This window comes from Nycticebus coucang, chromosome 1, assembly GCF_027406575.1.
Source record: "Nycticebus coucang isolate mNycCou1 chromosome 1, mNycCou1.pri, whole genome shotgun sequence".
NCBI classification, from domain to species: Eukaryota; Metazoa; Chordata; class Mammalia; order Primates; family Lorisidae; genus Nycticebus; species Nycticebus coucang.
Genome location: NC_069780.1, coordinates 66,824,521 through 66,844,731, shown reverse-complemented (window position 1 = coordinate 66,844,731; position 20,211 = coordinate 66,824,521).

Here is a 20,211-nt window from a genome sequence, read left to right as displayed (position 1 = left end):
CAAGGTAGTCATTAAAATAATTGAAGAGAACAAGAGCAGTAAAGTTGTAGCAAGGAAAGAAAAGTTTATTTTAATGGTTTGGACAGCAAACCAGGGTCCAGCCTAGCAGATGCAGGCCCTGAAGAAGCCACAGGGTCTTGACTATATACATAACTTTAGAGGGATGTCAGCTGCTTTTCTGGAACTTTTCCACGGTCTTGATCAAATCCATTCCCATAACAACTCACATCTATCTTTCCACATCAAAAACTCCCAGGAACATTAATCAGTGCTGCCAAAACAACAGGCTCCCCAAAACAACCCACCTGCAAAGTCTTGCGCCCAAGAAGTCTCACACCTGTGAAGTCTGGATGTGCCAGTAGCCCCATTCCCACAATAGCTCAGGTCCGCCTGACCCAAGTTAGTCCAAAATAGCCTGACCACATCCGCCATCCACCCTGCTCATGTCTAGCTGCATAACCTAATAACACCCTCCTACCTGCCTGGATTTCTCTCTGCCCATCCACAGGAGCTTTTGTACATACTGATTGTGCAGATTAGTATTGCTGTATTTTGAGAGATTAGGTGGTTTATTTCTCAGTAATTAGGAAAACGTAAAAACAAAATTCTTTCCTCTGATTCTCTGTGGTAATCTCTCATCCTAACCTTCTTTAACAGCCCTGTCTGTCCTTCCCCAGCTCTCTCTCTCTCTCTCAATAACATGTGACTGAGGTCTGCTCACATCACAGAGAATAACTTTCTTTTTTGTTTTTTTTTTGAGACGGAGTCTCACTTTGTCATCCTCGGTAGAGTACCGTGACATCATAGCTCATAGTAATCTCCAACTCTTGGGCTTAGGCGATTCTCATGCCTCAGTCTCCTGAGTAGCTGGGACTACAGGCGCCTGCCACAATGCCGGGCTATTTTTGTTGCAGTTGTCACTGCTGTTTTAGCTGGCCAGGCAGGGGTTCTAACACACCATCCTCGGTACATGGGGCTGGCACCCTACCCACTAAGCCACAGGTGCTACCCGAGAATAACTTGTGTTATTCAGTGTCCACAGACTTAAATTTTAATCTCATCTGAAAACACCTTCACAGAAGCATCCAGAAAAATATTTGCCTGAATATCTGGGTGCTGTATCCCAGCCAAGTCGACACATACAATTAAACCTTGCAGTAGTAGAAAGAAGGGACAGGTAAAGACATTTTATTTTAAGTAGGAGAATTTCACCACCTGTTAGGCTGACTAACATAAGTTTTAGTGGATAAGCCTCTTGGAAATATCTCCTAATGGGACTAAAAAACAAATAAACTCAGTTCTGTACATGGGAAAGGTTGAAAGGGAGAGACACTACACAGGTCCTGGCTGTGGGTTTTTGCAAGGTGTGAACAGATGGGAGTGTCCTAGTGAGAACAGATGGTGCTTCTCTCTGGAGGCCAATTCTCCCGTAGCCAGCTGCAGAAGCAAATGAGGAGTTTCCCTGCACAGGCTCACTTCCAGACCCCACTGGTGGGCTCCCCCAGCAAGTCCCCTCACCCCCACACTGGGACCCAGTCAGTAAAGGAGGTTGGGGCCCACAGTGGCCTCACAGCCAGGGGAGCCCCAGCCATCTCCCCGTGCTCAGAGAGGCAATGCTTCTGGGCACCCCTCCTCCCTGAAGGCATGCTCCTTTTACATCTTTCTCATCCTGGAGGACCCGTCTATGCTTCCTCAAGGCCCTGCTCAATTGTGAGACCTCTACATGACTGTGAGGTTGATGCCGAAGGTGCTAGTGATATTTATTTCTCCTCTATTTACTTCCTTACCCTGAATTCCATGCGCCTCCTTCTCCAGATGCTATCTACCTACTATCTGTGTGACTGTCTTAGTCTGCTTGGGCTGCAGTAGGTAACGAAGTACCCGCAAACTGAGTGCCTTAAACTACCGATATTTATTTTCTCACAACGTGGGAGGCTGGAAGTCCAAGGTCAAGATGCCAGCAGGGTTGGTTTCTTCTGAAGCCTCTCACCTTGGCTTGTAGCTGTCATTTCCCAATGTCTTCACCTGGTCGCCATCTGTACGTGTCCATGTCCAAATGGGTGTATCTTTATTTTATAAGGACACAAGTCGTATTGGATTTGGGCCCTACCTTACTGACCTCATCCTTTTTGTGTTTTTGTTTTTAAATAGGCTCTCCCTCTGTTGCCCAGGCTACAATACAATGGCATCATCATAGTTCATTGCAACCTCAAACTCCTAGACTCCAGCAATCCTCTTGCCTCAGCCTCCAAAGTAGCTGGGAGTACAGGTGTGTGTCACTATGCCCAGCTATTTCTAAGGTCTCACTCTTCCTAAATCTGGTCTGAGACTCCTAGCCTCAAGAAATCCTCCTGCCTCCACCTCATATTAATTACAGGCATGAACCACCTCACCTGCCCTGATGACTTCATCTTAGCTTACTGGACTATGATCATGTATCTCCCAAGTCACCTGTATCCCAAATAAAATCACACTCTGCAGTACTGGGGATTAGGACTTCAACATCTGAATTATTTTTGAGGAGAATAATTCAGCCTATTACACTGACTTTCTGTGAATTGCTTAACCACTTAATTTCCTCACTTGCAAAATGGGGATAAAATTAGTAACTACCTTATAGTGTTTATTTATGAAGACAAAATGAGGAAATATATATAAAACAATTAGAATAAAACCTGACCGATATTATTTAATAAGTAGCAGTTACTTTAATAATATTTAAAGTGTTTATTATTTATTAAATAGAAAGAAATTTAATTATTTAAAAAATATTTTAAAAGAATTTAAGGCATTCAACCCTAAAAGAGAAGGAAATCCTCTCATTTGTGACAACCTGGATGAACCTGGGAAACATTATGTTTAGGGAAATGAGCCAGGCAGAGAAGGACAAATACCACAGGATCTCACTTATATATAGAATCTAAAAAACTGAAATTCACAAAGCAAAGTGCTCTGTGGGATGGGGGATGGAGATTGGGGAGCTGTTGGTTAAAGGAAATGAAACTTTGGTTGGATAGTAGGAATAAGTTCAGAAATCTATTGTAAAACATGATGCCTATAGTTAATGCATTTCAGAAATCACAGAGAGTGTATTTTAAGTGTTCTGACCACAAAAAAAAAGGCATGTGGGGTAATGTATGCTAATTAGGTTGATATAGCCATTTCACAATATACACATATTTCAAAACATCCTATTGTATAAATAATGCAATTTCTATCTTTCAATTAAAATAAATTATTTTTGAAAAGAATTTAATGCAAAATTACTTCCATTAAAATCAAAGTTATTCTGGGAGGCCAACAGGGGTGGATCGCTTGAGCTCAGGAGTTCGAGACTAGCCTGAGAAAAAGGGAGATCCTGTCTCTACTAAAAATAGAAAAACTAGCCAGGGAATAGTGGCTTAACCCTGAAATTCTAGCACTCTGGGAGGGTGAGGCAGGTAGATTGCTTGAGCTCAGGAGTAGCCTGAGCAACAGCAAGACCCCATCTCTCCTAAAAATAGAAAAATTAGCCCGGTATGGTGGCAGGAGCAGTCCCAGCCACTGGGGAGGCTGAGGCAAGAGGATGGCTTGAGCCTAAGAGTCTGAGGTTGCCATGAGCTATGATGATGCCACAGTACTCTATACAGGGCGACCAAGTGAGACTCTGTCTCAACAAAAAATAAATAAATACATAAAAATAGAAAAACTAGCCCAGTGTTGTGGCAGGCATCTTCAGTACCAGCTACTCCAGAGGCTGAGGCAGGAGGATTGCTTAAGCCCAGGAGTTTGAGGTTGCTGTGAGCTATGATGATGCCATAGCACCCTACCCAAGGCAACAGAGTGAGAGTCTGTCTCAAAAAATAAATAAGTAAAAAAAATTAAAAATTGAAAATTATTAAAAATAAGAGTACTGGGCTAAAACTGTAGGCTTTAGAATCATGCGGATATGGATTCCTGGCCCTGCAGCTGCCAGCTTTTGGTCATGGGAAAATGACTTAATTTGTTTGTCTTTGTCTTGATTTTTTTGATCTATAAAAGGGAATGTGATGGTTAACTTTAGGTGCCAACTTGATTAAGAAATACCTAGTAACCTGGTAAGGCATTATTTTGGAATATGTCTGTGAGAGTGTTTCAGGAAGACGTGAGCTTACGTATGAGTGGACTAGGTGGGGGGGTCTGCTCTCAGTGTGGGTGAGCGCCTGGCAAGAATAAAAAAAGAAAAGGCAAATTTGTTGACAGAGAGACCTGCTAGAGCTGGGATACATTCTCACTCTTTTATCTTTGGACAACAACTCCGGGTCCCCTGGCCTTCAGACTCCAGATCTTACAGCAGCAGCCCCACCCCGCAGTGTTCTCAGGCCTTAGGCCTCTGACTAAGAGTAATACCTTCAACTTCCCTGAGTCGGAGGCCTCTGGACTTGGACTGAGCCACATTACTAGAAGCTGAGGGTCTCCAGGTTGCTTTTAACTTGTAGTGTGGACCTATAAAGGGCCCTCTCAGTTTCCATAATTTCATGAGCCAATCCTCCTAATAAATCCATCCCACTTATTTATATCTGTGTCTCTCTCTATATCCTATTGGTTCTGTCTCTCTGGAGAACCCTGACTGGTACACTCCCTCACAGAATTGTGTGAAGATAGCTAACATTAAAAAAAAAGTCATTCAATGAGTACATGGTAGCTCGGTCAGATTAAAAGCTAACGTAGATACCCAAAGCACAGTGCTTAAAGAAGAGAGAGGTTTATTTTTCTCCATTCCCCTCAGTCCACTGGCAAGGCAGCTCTTCCTTACTGGATCAGTTGGCATCCCAGCTCTGACCCCTCCTTGCTACTCTGCCGTCCGAGGGTGGTGTCTTCATCCACAAAGGTGAGGTGGGATCATTGCCGTGTCCATGTTCTAGCCAGCAGGAAGGGGAAAAAGGAAATCCAGGATTAAGTAACTTTGTTTTAAGCAAGTGACAGAGAAGGTACTGCCTAACTTTTCTCATCTTTGATAAGAATGTGATCTTGTGTCTTGTTGCCCATAGCATAGTGGTTACAGCGCTGGCCACGTACACCAAAGCTGGCAGGTTCAAACCCGGCCCAGGCCTACTAAACAACAATGACAACTGCAACAAAAAAAAAAATAGGCAGGCATTGTGGCGGGTGCCTGTAGGCAAGAGGCTGAGGCAAGAGAATCGCTTAAGCCCAAGAGTTTGAGGTTGCTGTAAGCTGGATGCCACGGCATTCTACCCAGGGCGACCTGGTGAGACTCTGTCTCAAAAAAAAAAGAAATGTGATCACGTGCCCATTTCGAACTCCAGGAAAGCTGAGAAATACAGCCTCTAGCTTGGCAGCTTGCACTGCACTGGAATTATACTGTTCCTAAGAAGGAAGGAGAGAATGGATTAGGGGTAGTGGGCGGTGGCAATAAGCAGATTGCCGCAGTAGCTTTGATACTATCATTGCCTGGCTTAGAAACACAGCTGGCATTCCTTCTGATATCTTACCACTAGGATTAAACTGCACGGTTCTTGAAGGAGGGGCGTCTCCTATCACTTCTGCTCTGACTTTATACCCAAAGACATAAAGTCAAAGAGCTAAGCCCTAAATGCCTTTTTACTAGTTGCTTTAATAAATACTTGAACTTAGTTGTATGCTTCAAAACAGGTAGCATTGATATAGTTATGCTTCAAAAACTCATCTCCCTTAATTTTTGAAGAATATATTTTCTATGTTTTCAACAGAGTAAATTACGTTTTTCTAGTTTACTTCCATTCCATATGCTCAGCAGCATTCCTGAGAAAATAAACCAGTCAGATTAGTAAAGAAAAATTAAGGCCTCTGAACTCTTTGGAAAAGATGTAATGTGAAAACTACAAATTCCTTGGTTGAGAACAAGGAAGAATTTATTTATTTATTTATTTTATTTATTTTTTTGAGACAGAGCCTCAAGCTGTCGCCCTGGATACAGTGCCATGACATCACAGCTCACACAACCTCCAACTCCTGGGCTCAAGCGATTCTCCTGCCTCCATCTCCCAAGAAGCTGGGACTACAGGCACCCACCACAAAGCCCAGCTATTTTTTGGTTGCAGCCGTCGTTGTTTGGCAGGCCCGGGCTGGATTCAAACCCGCCAGGTCAGGTGTATGTGGCTGGCGCCTTAGCCGCTTGAGCCACAGATGCCGAGCCAGAGAACAAGAAAGAATCTAAAAACTGATATTTTTTATAACCCTATTTTTAAAACAGTTCAGCAATATAATTTAACAAGTATCCTCCTTCCGTTGCTGACTTGGTGGTAGTACTTCCCCTGGGTTTAGGTGCTGTGTCCCTTTTTTCTGTCTCTGTCTCCAGCCACACTGTTTCCCTTCCTACCCAAATTTTTCAGTAGTTACTGAAATTATACTACTCATTTTCTCCTTTTCTTACTCCACTTTTTCTAGGTGAGCTCATCCATTCTCACGTATTTTCTATTCCCAGACTCATATTTTATGTTGAATTTCAGCCAAAAATCTCCAGGTGCTTACCAGACATGGCTACCTGAATGTCCTACAGCCGGCTCAACACAGCGTGCCCAAAATTAAGGCTGTCATCTCACCTGCCGATCTGCTGCGTCTGCGTGCTCTACCTTAAGTAAGAACATTACTATCCATACTACAAGCTAAAATGTTTGGGAGATGCTTTGCCCTCTTCCTATACTCCCTCCCCAGAATCTAAATGGCTACCAATCAATGACTATCACTGCTGACTCTGCAATGCCTTTGGAATTTATGGGGCTCCGAAAACAGTACTCCAAGATGAAGACGTCAGAAGCGAATGTTTTTCTTTGACCTTCTTCCATCCTCCTGCCTCTCAGGCCCATTCATCCCAAGGCTGGCCATAGATGGTAGAATCCCTTTTCCCCAAAGGGAGTCACTCCTTTTTCTGAAAGCCAGCCATAACTCCTTTTTCTGAAAGCCAGCCATAAAACCTAAAACTATTCTATGTGAAACTAGAAATAAAGAAATCATCTGAATTCTCTTGTTTCACTGTAGGTTCTAAGACTCTCATCCAGAGGGGGCCTGTAGGAAAAAATGTGTGCTCAAAGAGGCCAAGAGTCATTCACATAGAACTTGCTGGATTTCCCACTCAGTCAATTAACACCAGCTCGTATCTTTTTTTTGTCCAATGTTATTTTTACAGTTTTCCATACTTTGTTAAACCTAAGCATAAAAATGGACAATTTCTCCCGTACCTTTGTGTCTTCTTTCTGATGGCTTCCGTGTATACACATTAAATACAGTTTGTAAGTTCTTTTCTCCTATTAATCACTGTGCCTCATGTCAGTGATTTTTCAGTGAATCTTTTAGGAGCCAAGGCCCTTAATCTTTACAAAACCCATTCCCTCTTCTCTATTTCCTCTCTCACCGCTATGGACTCTTTTTTTTGAGACAGAGTCTCACTATGTCACCCTCAGTAGAGTGCTGTGGCATCATAGCTCACAGCAACCTCCAACTCTTGGGCTTAAGCAATTCTCTCTCACCCTCCCAAGTGGCTGGGACTACAGGCACCCACCACAATGCCCGGCTACTTTTTTGGTTGCAGTTGTCATTGTTGTTTTAGCTGGCCCAGGCTGGGCTCGAACCCGCCAGCCTCAAGGCATGTGGCTGGCACCATAACCACTGTGCTACAGGTGCCGAGCCAGGGCATTTTTTTCTTTAATCATCTCTGGAAGGCTGGGCAAAGTGGCTCACACCTGTAATCCTAGCACTCTGGGAGCCAAGGTGGGTAGATTGCTTGAACTCAGGCGTTCAAGACAAGCCTGAGCAAGACGGAAACCCCATCTCTACTAAAAATAGAAAACTAGCTGGGCATTGTGGTAGGTGCTTGTATTCCCAGCTACTCGGAGGCTGAGGCAAGAGGATCTCTTGAGCCCAAAGTTTGAGGTCGCTGTGAGCTACAATGCCATAGCACTCTCTACCCAAGGTGACAGAGAGAGACTCTGTCTCAAAAAACAAACAAGCAAATAAATAAGTAATCATTTCTGGCAGTATCATGTAAATGGTTCTAGTCTTTATTGAGCTTTCTAAAACACACATCTGCTTGTTATTTCCTTTCAAAGAAATATATCTTATGGTTTTCCATGGCCACGGGAAGACTAAATTTTTTTTATTATTAAATCATAGCTGTGTACATTAATGCAATCGTGGGGTGCTGGTTTTATATACAATTTGAAATATTTTCATCAAACTGGTTAACACAGCCTTCACTGCATTTTCTTAGTTACTGTGTTAAGACTTTTATATTTTACATTTAGTAAATTTCACATGTACCCTTGTAAGATGCACCATAGGTGTGGTCCCACCAATTATCCTTCCTCCACCCTTCCCTTCCCTCCCTATCCCCTTTCCCCATATTCTTGGGCTATAATTGGCTTCATAGGAGGGCTGAGTACATTAGATACTTTTTCTTCCGTTCTTGAGCTACTTTGCTAAGAAGAATATGTTCCAGCTCCATCCATGTAAACATGAAAGAGGCAAACTCTCCATCCTTTTTTAATGCTGCATAATATTCCATGGTATACATATGCCACAATTTATTAATTCGTTGGTGAGTCGATGGGCACTTGGGCTTCTTCCATGACTTAGCAATTTGGAAGACCCAATTCTGGTAAGAGATTCAAGAATCAATCATCATTCTCTGGCTTGTCGTTCGCAAACTTATCTCCTACTATCACCTGTTATGTAACTCACACACACTCTGACCTTTTTTTTATTTGACATTTCCCCCAAAACCCTTGAAAGTCTGTTAAAAGAAAAATCAAAAACGTAGAGAAATGAAATTTAACAGAGTTTAATTGAGCAAAGAACAATTTTCGAATCAGGCAGCCCCCAAACAACAACCCCCCTGCACTGTGGTGGAAGATTTATGGACAGATAATAGAGAGTGATGATTTATGGGCAGACAGAGAAGATGACTTCAGAAAACAGAAGTGAAATGCAGAAACAGCTGAATAGATTACAGCTTGGCCTTTGCTTTATTTGAACATAAGTCAAACAATTGGCTTCCTGTGATTGGCCAAAACTCCACGATTGGCAAAGAAAAGGTTGCAGTCTGTTATCACATCCAGTTAGGTTGCAGTTTACTATGCACAGAGAACCCTTTAGGCTGAACTTAAAATACGTATGCTGGCGGCTTTAGCCTAAATTTAATTTAACAATTCCCGTGTCTGTATCTCTTCTTACGTAAGTCCCTGTACCTGGAATATGTAAGAAAATCTGTGAGTATAATGAGACGTGAGGGAACAGGAATGATTGCCATTGTCTGGTGTCACTGGCAGCAAATTCCTTTTGGCAAGATGGACCCGCACTGGTGAATAATACAGCACAGAACGTTGGATCTTCATGAGGGGGGAAAGATATGAATGACACTGAATATCAGAAGTCGGCAAATCCAAGCAGACCACTTAACTTGGGGCAAACTCCTCGAACCACAAATTCACCAACTGAAAAGTGGGTATAGAGAGAGCATTATTTAAGCTCACAGCACAGCAGACCTCTAGAAGAGATAGTGTTTTGGCCTCTCTAAGGGCTGATGCTAATTGGAAAACAACACAAAACCAAACTCTAATCTCTACCATTGAGGACCTCACTTTGAGAATCCCCCAAATCAGCATTTCAGGCAGGTGGGACGGGTGTTGAGCACTCTGAAAGGGGCAGCAAGGTATCAGGTGCTGCTCAGCCACTGTCCTGTACCAGTAATTAGAACTCTTCTGGAAAGCAGCAGTGTGAGCATTGACCTGGGAGGCAGATGACTCTCGTACAGAGTTTCCCTACTGAAGACTAGGAATGTGGGAAAATGGTAATCGAGCCCTGGAAAAATATCCAATGACTCATGAAGGGAGCATATGTCACATGCATGCAGTGTCCTTTAGATTTCCAGATCCTGGGAATGGACCACAGGGCCAGTGAGAGCTTCCCCACATATGCTTTTCTCCCTAACCCTTAAATCTTGCTACTTTATCTTTGGCTTATAATAAACTGTATGCTGTAAACTGTTTTCAAAAAAGGGCCTTGCTCACCTCATTCAGAGCATTATTCTAATGCTAAGGGTATTTGACTGACCCAGACATTTTGGCTTGCAGAACTGAGTACATATTTTTTGTTTGTTTTACAGACAGAGTCTCACTTTGTCGCCCTTGGTAGAGTGCTATAGCATCACAGCTCACAGCAACCTCCAGTTCTTGGGCTTAGGCAATTCTCTTGCCTCAGCCTCCCAAGTAGCTGTGACTAGAGGCATCCGTCACAACGCTTGGCTATTTTTTTGTTACAGTTTGGCTGGGGCCAGGTTCGAACCTGCCACCCTCGGTATATGGGTACATATTTTTGATTGGAGAAAGAGATGGAATTGAAATCAGCTCTAGTGAAGTGTGTTCAAAGAATCATTTTTAGAACATCAGAACTGGCATACTTCAGGATTTAGCACCTAGAATAAAATTTGGAAGAAAATTCTTAAATTAATGGAAATCTTACACATATGGTAGAATTGTGATAGTTTTGCTAGAAAGTACAGAATAGGGCAAGTGCCCCAGCTGACAATCTCACTACCACTTGTCAATGCCTCTAGTGATAATGCTTCTGTCATCAGGCTGCCGACTGAGTGTGCCATATATAAGGTGCCAGTGACTAGATCATTAACGACTATTACCTCAGTGAAAGCTTCATAGTAAAACCCAAAACTTCATACGAGTGAACAGATAATGGAGCAATGCTGGAAAAGGACCTTGCTACATACAACTGGTCAGAGGTGTGAATAAACAGCTGGGAGAGCGCTGCACCTGTTTGTGAGTCTGGCTCTTCGGCCAGTTCCATGGGTTTATGTCTTCATCTCCAGTGGGAGAGACAAAGAGCAGAAAGGCAGAGTGGTTTCCACACATGGCTCGTGTGGGACACTGGGAACCCAGGCAAGTCTCCTCTGATATCATAATGACAGAGGGGACAGGGGAAGGCATTCTTCCCACTTTGGGAGAACTGTTTTAAGGCAGATTTGTATTGACTCAGTGTGGCTTTGGTAGTCAACCCCAATGAAGGAGAAGAGGCATCTTGATTTGACTTTGCCAGGAAATCTGTAGAAGAGAGCCAGAGAAGAAGAAAAGAAAAGAACACATGCCAGGAGTGGCATTGTGACTGGACAAAGAGGGTCTGGCTGCCTGTCACTGTCAGCCAAATGCAGAGACAGGGATTAGGTCCAACAAGCTTTATTGTCAGAAGACTAGCCATTCTGGTGAACAGTGAGAGTAGCCTCACTAAGACTGTTCTACCCTTCCATTTAGCCCGAAACACCAGATGCTGGTGTGAATGTAGAGAGAAGGGAACACTTCTACACTGCTGGTGGGATTGCAAAATAATACAGCCCTTTTGGAGAAAAATATGGAGAATCCTCAAAGATCTAAAAGTAGACCTCCTGCGCCTAGAGTCCCAGCTACTTGAGAGGCTGAGGCAAGAGAATCGCTTAAGCCCAAGAGTTTGAGGTTGCTGTGAGCTGTGACTCCACAGCACTCTACTGAGGGCAACATAGTAAGATTCTGTCTCAAAATAAATAAATAATAAATAAATAAATAAAAATAGACCTTCCATTTGACCCTGCAATCTCATTACTAAGTATCTACCCAGAAGAACAAAAAATCATTTTACCACAAAGACATTTGCACTAGAATGTTTATGGCAGCTCAATTCATAATTGCAAAGTCATGGAAGCAGCCAAGTGCCCATCAACCCATGAATGGATCAACAAACTGTCGTATATGTACACCATAGAATATTGTTCAGCCATTAAAAAAAGACAGAGATTTCACATCTTTTACATTTACCTGGATGGAATTGAAATACATTCTTCATAATGAAGTATCACAAGAATGGAAAAAATAAATACCCAATGTACTCCATACTAATATGAAATCAATATATAAACAATTACATGCACATAAGAACAATAAAACACTAATATAGTCCAGTTCGGCGGTAAAGGGAAGCAGGAGGGGGGAGAGAGGGCATGAGGTGGGATTTCACCTAATGTGCACATTGTGAGGGTATATAACACACCCCCTGGGTGAGGGGCTCTTCTACAAATGGAACTTTACCCTGGAAGTGAGGACAATGTAACCTAAAAATTGTACCCTCATATTAATTTGAAAAAATAACATACTCAAAAAAAAATCCCCACAGTTTTATATATGAAAGTTCAAAGCAAAAACCATATTAATCCTTATTTGAAACAATAATAAATAATAATCAGCATACCCCATAATAAACAATATCAGCATAACCCATGACCCAAAACAACATTTCCATTTCAAAAGTTAACCTCCCAAATCAATGGCCTTAAACTACTCAAGACATGCATTTTTAGTTTGAAGCTAAATTTAGGAAACAACAAGAATGGAAGACAGAGGCCGAAGGTCACATAGGACCTACACCGAGCAGACCAGCTGTGTCGTGGCGGCCTAGCCTAACTGACCCCATCTTACTCTCACCATATGTGCTCTCGGTGTTGCTTTTTTTTGGGGAGTCCTTGCCCTCCCCAAGAAGGTTCCAGGGAGGGGAGCAGGAAGCCGCACCAAGTGGATGGGAGTGAATCACCAAAATAAATAAAGTGTCCCAAACACCCTTCGACTTTTGCCAAATCCTAAGTCATGACATCACTGAACAGGCTACTTGCTCTTTTCCCGATTTAATTTGGAGGCTTCTCAATTTCATTTGACACAGTCCTGTTAGGTATCAGCAAAGCTCCTACGTGCCACTCTTAGTTTGCTCTTCCAAGAAAAGATAGTAAAGACACATCTGGTTTTTCTCCTGTGTGTTCTTCTAAAGGCAAAACTAAAAAGATGAACTGTATATTTTCTTGGATTCTGTCTTTGCTTTATTTTTGTTTGTCTGCATTTGGGTTTTGGCCATTAGGAAGAATATTTTCACGCCTTGAGACCAGCCAGTGGTATTTTATCAGTGCGTCTTCCGTCCTGGGTCTTGTCAGGGAGCACTGGCAACAATTGCCGAGCATTCTGGTTTGCTGTTATGCTCACAGAGGACCTTGACCTAACACCTTCATTTATTTTCTTCCCACAAGAAGGTGTGGGCTACAGTTTACAGGTGAGGAAACTAAGACTTGAGTATCTTCCTCAAAGACGAGCTGTGAATGGAGCAGGTGCTGCCTAAACCCAGCCTGCCGCTGGACTCATATTTGCTCCCCTGCGTAGAGGGATTCTGTACTACTAGTAGGTGTTGCTCAGGAATCATTTCTGAAATGGAATTTTATCCAGAAACCAAGTTGATGAGCTAGAAAAAGTGACAGATTTTCCCTCGCTTTGATGTACTTGAGAAAATAGACCAAAATGCAGTCAGTGGGAAGAAGAAAGAGTCTGAGAAGCCTTGGGCTGTAATTTTGGTGTGTGTTTCTCTGACAGAAGTTTACCCAGTGTTGGGCGTGTGCAGTACGGCTCTTCCTTGGTTCTCCAGTCCCATACAGAGTATATGGTATAAGGCTAACTCCCTCTTTCCACAAACTGCTATCTCCTTTTGTCCCTTTTCTCCTCATCTGAAAATTGGACATGGTCCAGTGAAGCCCAGGAAGGGCTGCTGGGTCACTAGGTGGGAAAACAATGATGTTTCTGAAGCTGTTAGACCTACAAGTCACTGTCTTGTAAAATACTGCATGTCCAAGTGGACACACCCGCCCTTCTCCCTGGGTCACCCCTCAATACTCTGCCTATCCAAATTTCACTTCCCCTTTGTGCTCAGTTTAGCTAGATGGAGGTTCTTTTGTTGAAAAATATTAAGGGCAAGCTGGGTGTGGTGGGTCACACCTATAATCCTAGCTCTGTGGGAGGCTGAAGTGGGTGGATTGCCTGAGCTCAGGAGTTTGAGACCAGTCTGAACAAGAGTGAGATTCCCATCTCTACTAAAATTAGAGAAACTAGCCTGGTGTGGTGGCAGCACCTATAGTCCCAGCTACTTGGGAGGCTGAGCCAAGAGGACTGCTTGAGCCCAAGAGTTTGAGGTTGCTGTGAGCTATGATGCCACAGCACTCTACCCAAGGTGACAGAGGGAGACTGTGTCTCAAAAACCAAAATAAAAGAGAGAAAGAAAGAGGGAAAGAAAGAGAAAAGGAAGGAAGGATGGAAGGAAGGAAGGAAGGAAGGAAGGAAGGAAGGCAGGCAGGCAGGCAGGAAGGAAGGAAGGAAGGAAGGAAGGAAGGAAGGAAGGAAGGAAGGAAGGAAGGAAGGAAGGAAAGAGAGAGAGAGAGAAAGAAAGGTTTTATGGGCAACCACGTGATTTCATTTGCCCTGTTTTGGCGCAACACAAGTACCTTTTCTCTTGTTCAATGACAGATTTCACGTGTTCCTCCTAGAATATATTGCTTAAAAAACCCAGTTGAGTTCTAATTTGTCTTGAGGTAAAATGATAATATGATTAATGTGGATAAAGTGTGTGAAACCATGCTACCTGGTCACAGATTGCATCTGCACTTAGACAAGTTAATTTATCCCTTGCTAATTTTGGAGGAATGGCTGACTGCCAGTTTAGCAGTATATGAGAACTCCTTTAGGGCCAATAGCAAGGCACAGGGCAGAACCAGAGAATTTCCTACCGGTTGAGTGGTAACCAAGAATAATTAAAGATATTAGCTAACCCAGGCCAGGTGCCGCCTTCCTGCAGATGAGATTTCAGTATCAAATGTGCTGTTTCAGTTTCTACAATTCAAAAGAAGGGGCAGTGTATAAAAAATGGTGCTTTAGCATACTATTCAGAGCACCTTTCGTTTTTCTGGCTATTGTCAGCTTGGGTCCCCTAATTTGGTTCCAGTCTATTCAGAGCATGGAGTGAGCCAACAGTGAGCTGGAGGTGCAGATCTTATAAGAACCTGCCCCATGGCTTTGGCCACATAGGAGGGACGCCTCATACTGGAGCTGCTGCCCATTTGCTTAGAACAGCCTGGTCCCCTCACACAGAGCTGCCACTACAGAGACCCATATTTAGACGTAGAGAATGGGAGTCCTGTGAACTTTCTAATCACTTGCCTTATCTTAATAATATCTTTACATTTGCATCTGGCATATATACTACAAAGCACTTTCAAGTTGCAAAATATTTTTGATCTCCATAAGAACCTTGTTAGCAGGAAGGATTATTACCCAGAGTCCATAAGTGGAGAAACTGAGAATCCTAAGAATAAATAATAAGAAATAAGAGAAAAGGTGACTTATTGCCACCATTTACTGAATAGCTACTGTGTGCCAGTCATGGTGGTCACTCATATCATCACTGATTTGGCTGTCAGTCTTGTCAGGTAGTATCCTTAGCTTCATAGCATAGACAAAGAATCTGATGCTCATTTACTCTGTTAGGTTATTACTTCCCTCAAGGCCAGAGAGGAAGTGCCAGAGCTACATATAAACCAGGATCTTCCAGCTCCAAACCTCAGGGTCTTTCTAATGTATCACACTTAAATGATTTGCTCAAGAAAACTGTCTTCTGACTATAGACCTACTTTGCATCAGACATGGGATAATCCACTTACAGCTATTTTTAAACTTATTCTTGATTGATACGTTCTTCTGTATTTCCTTTTCACATACCTGAATTTCTTTATCCAAAAATGTCTAGTAAAAAAAATAAAAATGTTTCCTAAGATGGCTTTGTAGGACTTCAGATTATAACCAAGTCATGATATTCTTGAAATAAAGCAAGTTTAATTACTTTCATTAAGGAAAGGAAGTACATATCGAACAGCACTCATCAGAAAGAAGGAGTGGGCTAAGTGCAGTGGCTCACACCTGTAATTCCAGCACTCCAGGAAGTTGAAGCAGATGGATCGCCTGAGCTCAGGAGTTAGAGACCAGCCTGAGCAAGAATGAGACCCTATCTCTAAAAAAAACTAGCCAGGCATTGTGGCTGTTGGGGCAAGAGGATCGCTTTGAGCTCAAGAGTTTGAGATTGTTGTGAGCTAAGAGGCCAGGGCACTCTACCAGGGGCAACAAAGTGAGACTGTGTCTCAAAAAAATAAAAAAACTCAAAAAGAAGGGATGATATTATGGAATATTATTATCCTAGGCAAGGCTTGGGGTTTGGAGCAATTTCACTTCTATTAGTCAGGAATCTTTCACTCCAAGTGAAAGATTACAGAAAAAGTAATTCAAAATGTCTTCAGGAAAAAGACATTAATTAGTTCAGACTCCTGAACAGTCTCAGGTGGACCATAAGGAACAGCTACACACAGGCTCTGTCTTTTTCCAGTTCTCACCTCTGTGCTCCTCTGTGCTGCTCTCATTCTCAGACTTTCTCCCTAGATGTGTATCTTGAATATGGACCATTTTATTTATCCATCATAACTTAATCAAGCTGAAAGAACAAACTAACAAAAGGTTTATACTTATGCTTCAGGATTAAATTCTGAGCTGAGGTTAGTTTAGACACTGCAGGAGGACTTGGTAGATGACGTTTTACTGCATAATACCTTCATAAGAATACAAATGAAAGTGACATATACCTAATATATTTAAAGTATTATTGTCTCACAACACTACACAGTGTAGATAGTCTACCATTCCACGCATGATGAACCTATTTTTACCAAAAGGGAAAAAATGATGTGACTTGCCCAACATCACAGAGCTGGCAAGGAAGGTGGCTGAAAGTCTTTTGCTAAAATGTACAAGTGGGACATTTGGGAGGCCAAATGCCTCTATGGCTCCCATGGATGAAAGAGAGGAGGAGCAGTGGGTTCTACAGTAGAGAGGAAAGAAGTAGAAGTGTCTGAGAGGAGGGGGTGGCAGGAGATGGGAGCTCTTTTCTGCACTCTGACAGCTGATGTGAATGGGGAGGGGTACCCACAGAGCAACATCTGGGAGACAGTCAGCTGCCCAAAGAGCCACTCCAATTCCTGGGTCCCTGCCATGCCCATCTGCAGCCCCAGCTTAAAGCTGAACTGACTTGTGCAGTTTCTGTCTTAATAAAGGAAAGGGAACTAAGCTTCACGGGCTACACCCTTTGTCTGGCATTTGGCATGGTTTTCTGTATCAGTCTGTAAGGCCAGGCTTCATCATAGCAGCTATTTGAAAATTCAGGGCTGGCTTTGGGAGGCAGAGGTGGGTGGATTGCTTGAGCTCAGGAGTTTGAGACTGGTCTGAATAACACCCTGTCTTTACTAAAAATAGAAAAAATAGCTGGGCTTTGCAGTGGGCTACTGTGGAGGCTGAGGCAAGAGAATCACTTGAGCCCAGGAGTTTGAGCTATGACACCACGGCACTCCACCCAGCTAAGAGAGTGAGACTCTGTTAAAAAAAAAAAAAAAGAAAGAAAAGGAAAGGAAAGGAAAAGAAAAGAGGTCTTAGGGCTAGAATTGGATTTGGTAACCATTAGCATAGAAGAAAATCATAAAGTTATAAAACCTCCTGTAAGAGAGAAAACCAGAAGAATACGAGGCCTGAAAATTAAGTTTGTGAATTCATCTAGAAAAAGAGCTACATATCTCATTGCTGAATATCACTACAATTACCTTCAAAGTACTCCCCTTGGGAAACTATGCACAAACACTAGCACCTAGTCTATCCTTAAAGGCAATTTTAGAATTATTTTTTGGAATAACCAACAGTGCTGTCATCATATTATCGTTGATGTCCTGAATGTCATCAAATTGTCTTCCTTTCAATATTTTCTTTACCATTGGGTAAAGAAAAAAGTCATTGGGGATCACATCAGGTGATTAGAGAGGATGTTCCAATACAGTTATTTGTTTACTAGCTAAAAGCTCCCTCCCAGAGAGTGTTGTGTGAGCTGGTGCATTGTTGTGATGCAAGAGCCATAAGTTGTTGGCAAAAATTTTAGGTTGTTTTCATCTAACATTTTCATGCAGCCTTTTCAGCACTTCCAAATAGGAAACTTGCTTCATTGTTTGTCCGGTTGGTGCAAATTCATAATGAACAATCTCTCTGATATCAAAAAAAGATTAGCAGCATAGTTTTGACACTTGCTTTTGGCTCATGAAACGTTTTTGGTTGTGGAAAATTGGCTGACTTCCATTGTTTATTTTGATGCTTTGTTTCAAGGTCATGTTAGTATACCCATGTTTCATCAGCAGTGATAATGGAGCCCAAAACATTGTCTTGTTTCTCCAAAAGGTCTTGGCAAACTTCCATTCTCCTTTGCTTTTGTTCATGGGTAAGTTCCTTTGGGACCATTTTTGCACACACCTTTCTCATGGCAAGATTTTAAGTTAAGATTTTTCTAGCTATTTCCCTATCAATGTTTACTTGGTCTGCTATTCTCCTCACAGTCCGCTGAAGATTTTGATGCACAATTTGAAAAATTTTAGCAATATTTTTGTCAGTTCTGCTCATTACCAGCCACCCTGACCTCTCTTCATCAGTGACACTTTTTTTCTTTACCCTCAGAAAAACATTTAATCCATTTGTACACTGCCATTTTCTTCATGGCACAATCCCCATAAACTTGAACTAAATTGTCCTTGATTTCACTTTCACTCTTGCCAAGTTTAACAAGGAATTTAATATTTGTTCATTGCTCTAATTCAAGCTCTAACATTCTTGTGTCAGCACACAAAACAGACAACAACAATAATGAACACCACACACCAAGACATCACCACACTGCAACACAAACACAGCTATGAGGCACTGATATACCAAGGTTATGAAACCTTACTGAATTGTATGTACAGTGCTGCCAACGTAAGAACATGTGGCAAGTGTGCGAACTTAATTATCCAACCTTGTATAGTGTCAAATTGTTCTAGGGAAGTTAAAAATAATTGCTTGTGAGGAAAGATCAGGAGATTTGGGGTGCATAATGAAACCCGGGGACCTAAAGTCCATCTATTGAAATTTAAAGTTTATTCACTCTATAAATATTTTTTAGGTACCTGTTATTATGTGCCACTCTCCATATTTGTGGTGTTTACATTCTAGAGGAGAAAGATAGATAACAAACATATAGACAAGTAAATCTATAACAAATTCTATTGATTCATTCATTCCCCCAATACATTCTCCAGTTATCTAGCCAAGAACAGAGAATGTACAGTGTGGCAGCCCATAGTGAGGACCTTGGTCCTAGTCTAAGTGAAATAGGAACCTATAGGTAAATATTGAGCAGAGGAGTGACATGGTCTGACTAATATTTTAAGAGTATTTCTTTGGCTGCTGTGTAAAGAATAAACTGCAGAGACCTAGAGTAGAAGCAGGTGGAGGATTACAGCCATGACTGGGGAGAAGCAGTAGTGCTGAGTAGGACAGGAGGCAACCCACAGATGTAGTGAGAAGCATGTGAAGGCAGGATGGGGAATAGGATTTGCTGAGAGACCAGGACAGGAGGGCAAGAGAGGTTAAAAAAAAAAAAAAAAGGAGAGAAGTGAAGGGCAACCCTAAGGTTTTGCTCTGAGGGATTGGAAGGCTGGAATTGCCACTGATTGAAATGAGGAAGATTGCAGGAGTAAGAGATTGGGGAAAATGCAGGAGGGAGCTCAGAGATCACTTTTGGATATGACACCAGTCACTCTGAGGAGGTTTATAAACAGCCAAGTTGACATGTCAAGTTCAGGGGAGAGGTCCAGGCTGGAAAAATAGTTGCTAAAAGGAAAAATAAGGCAGGCTACTGGAGACAAAGATCAACAAGGGTAAGGGATGCTTTTCTAGATAAAAGAGTTAAAAAAAGATCTCACTGAAAAGGTGATATTTGAACTGAGACCTGGATGAAGGAAGGGAGAAATCCGCCCGATTATCTGAGGACAGGGGAGTCCAGGTACAGGACCAATGGAGAGTATGCTTGTCTTTGGGAGGAAGACCCAAAATCTCAGTGGAGTCACTAAGAGACAGCCTGGTAAGGACATAACATCAGAGAGATGGGGTGGAAGAGATCATAAGTTTAAGTCTTTTCTCTGCCACTTGCTTAAGAAAATGCTCTTGGGTAAAATTATTTGCCTTCTCTCATCTCCATTTTCATTATAAAGGGGTAGTAACAGAATCTCTCCACTTGGGATGTTGAAAGGATCAAATGAGATAATGGCCATAAAGCACTTAACACAGTGCCCACATCATGGTTAAACTTGACTGGACATTCACCAAAAGTCTTTCAAATGTTCTGCAGTATATTGTGTAAGGTTTCTGGATGAGGAATTCTGTCCCTTTTAGAAGTTTGGCCTTTGTTGTTAGACTCCTTGGTCTCCATTGTGTTGGTCTTGCTGGTAGAGACACCTGTCTG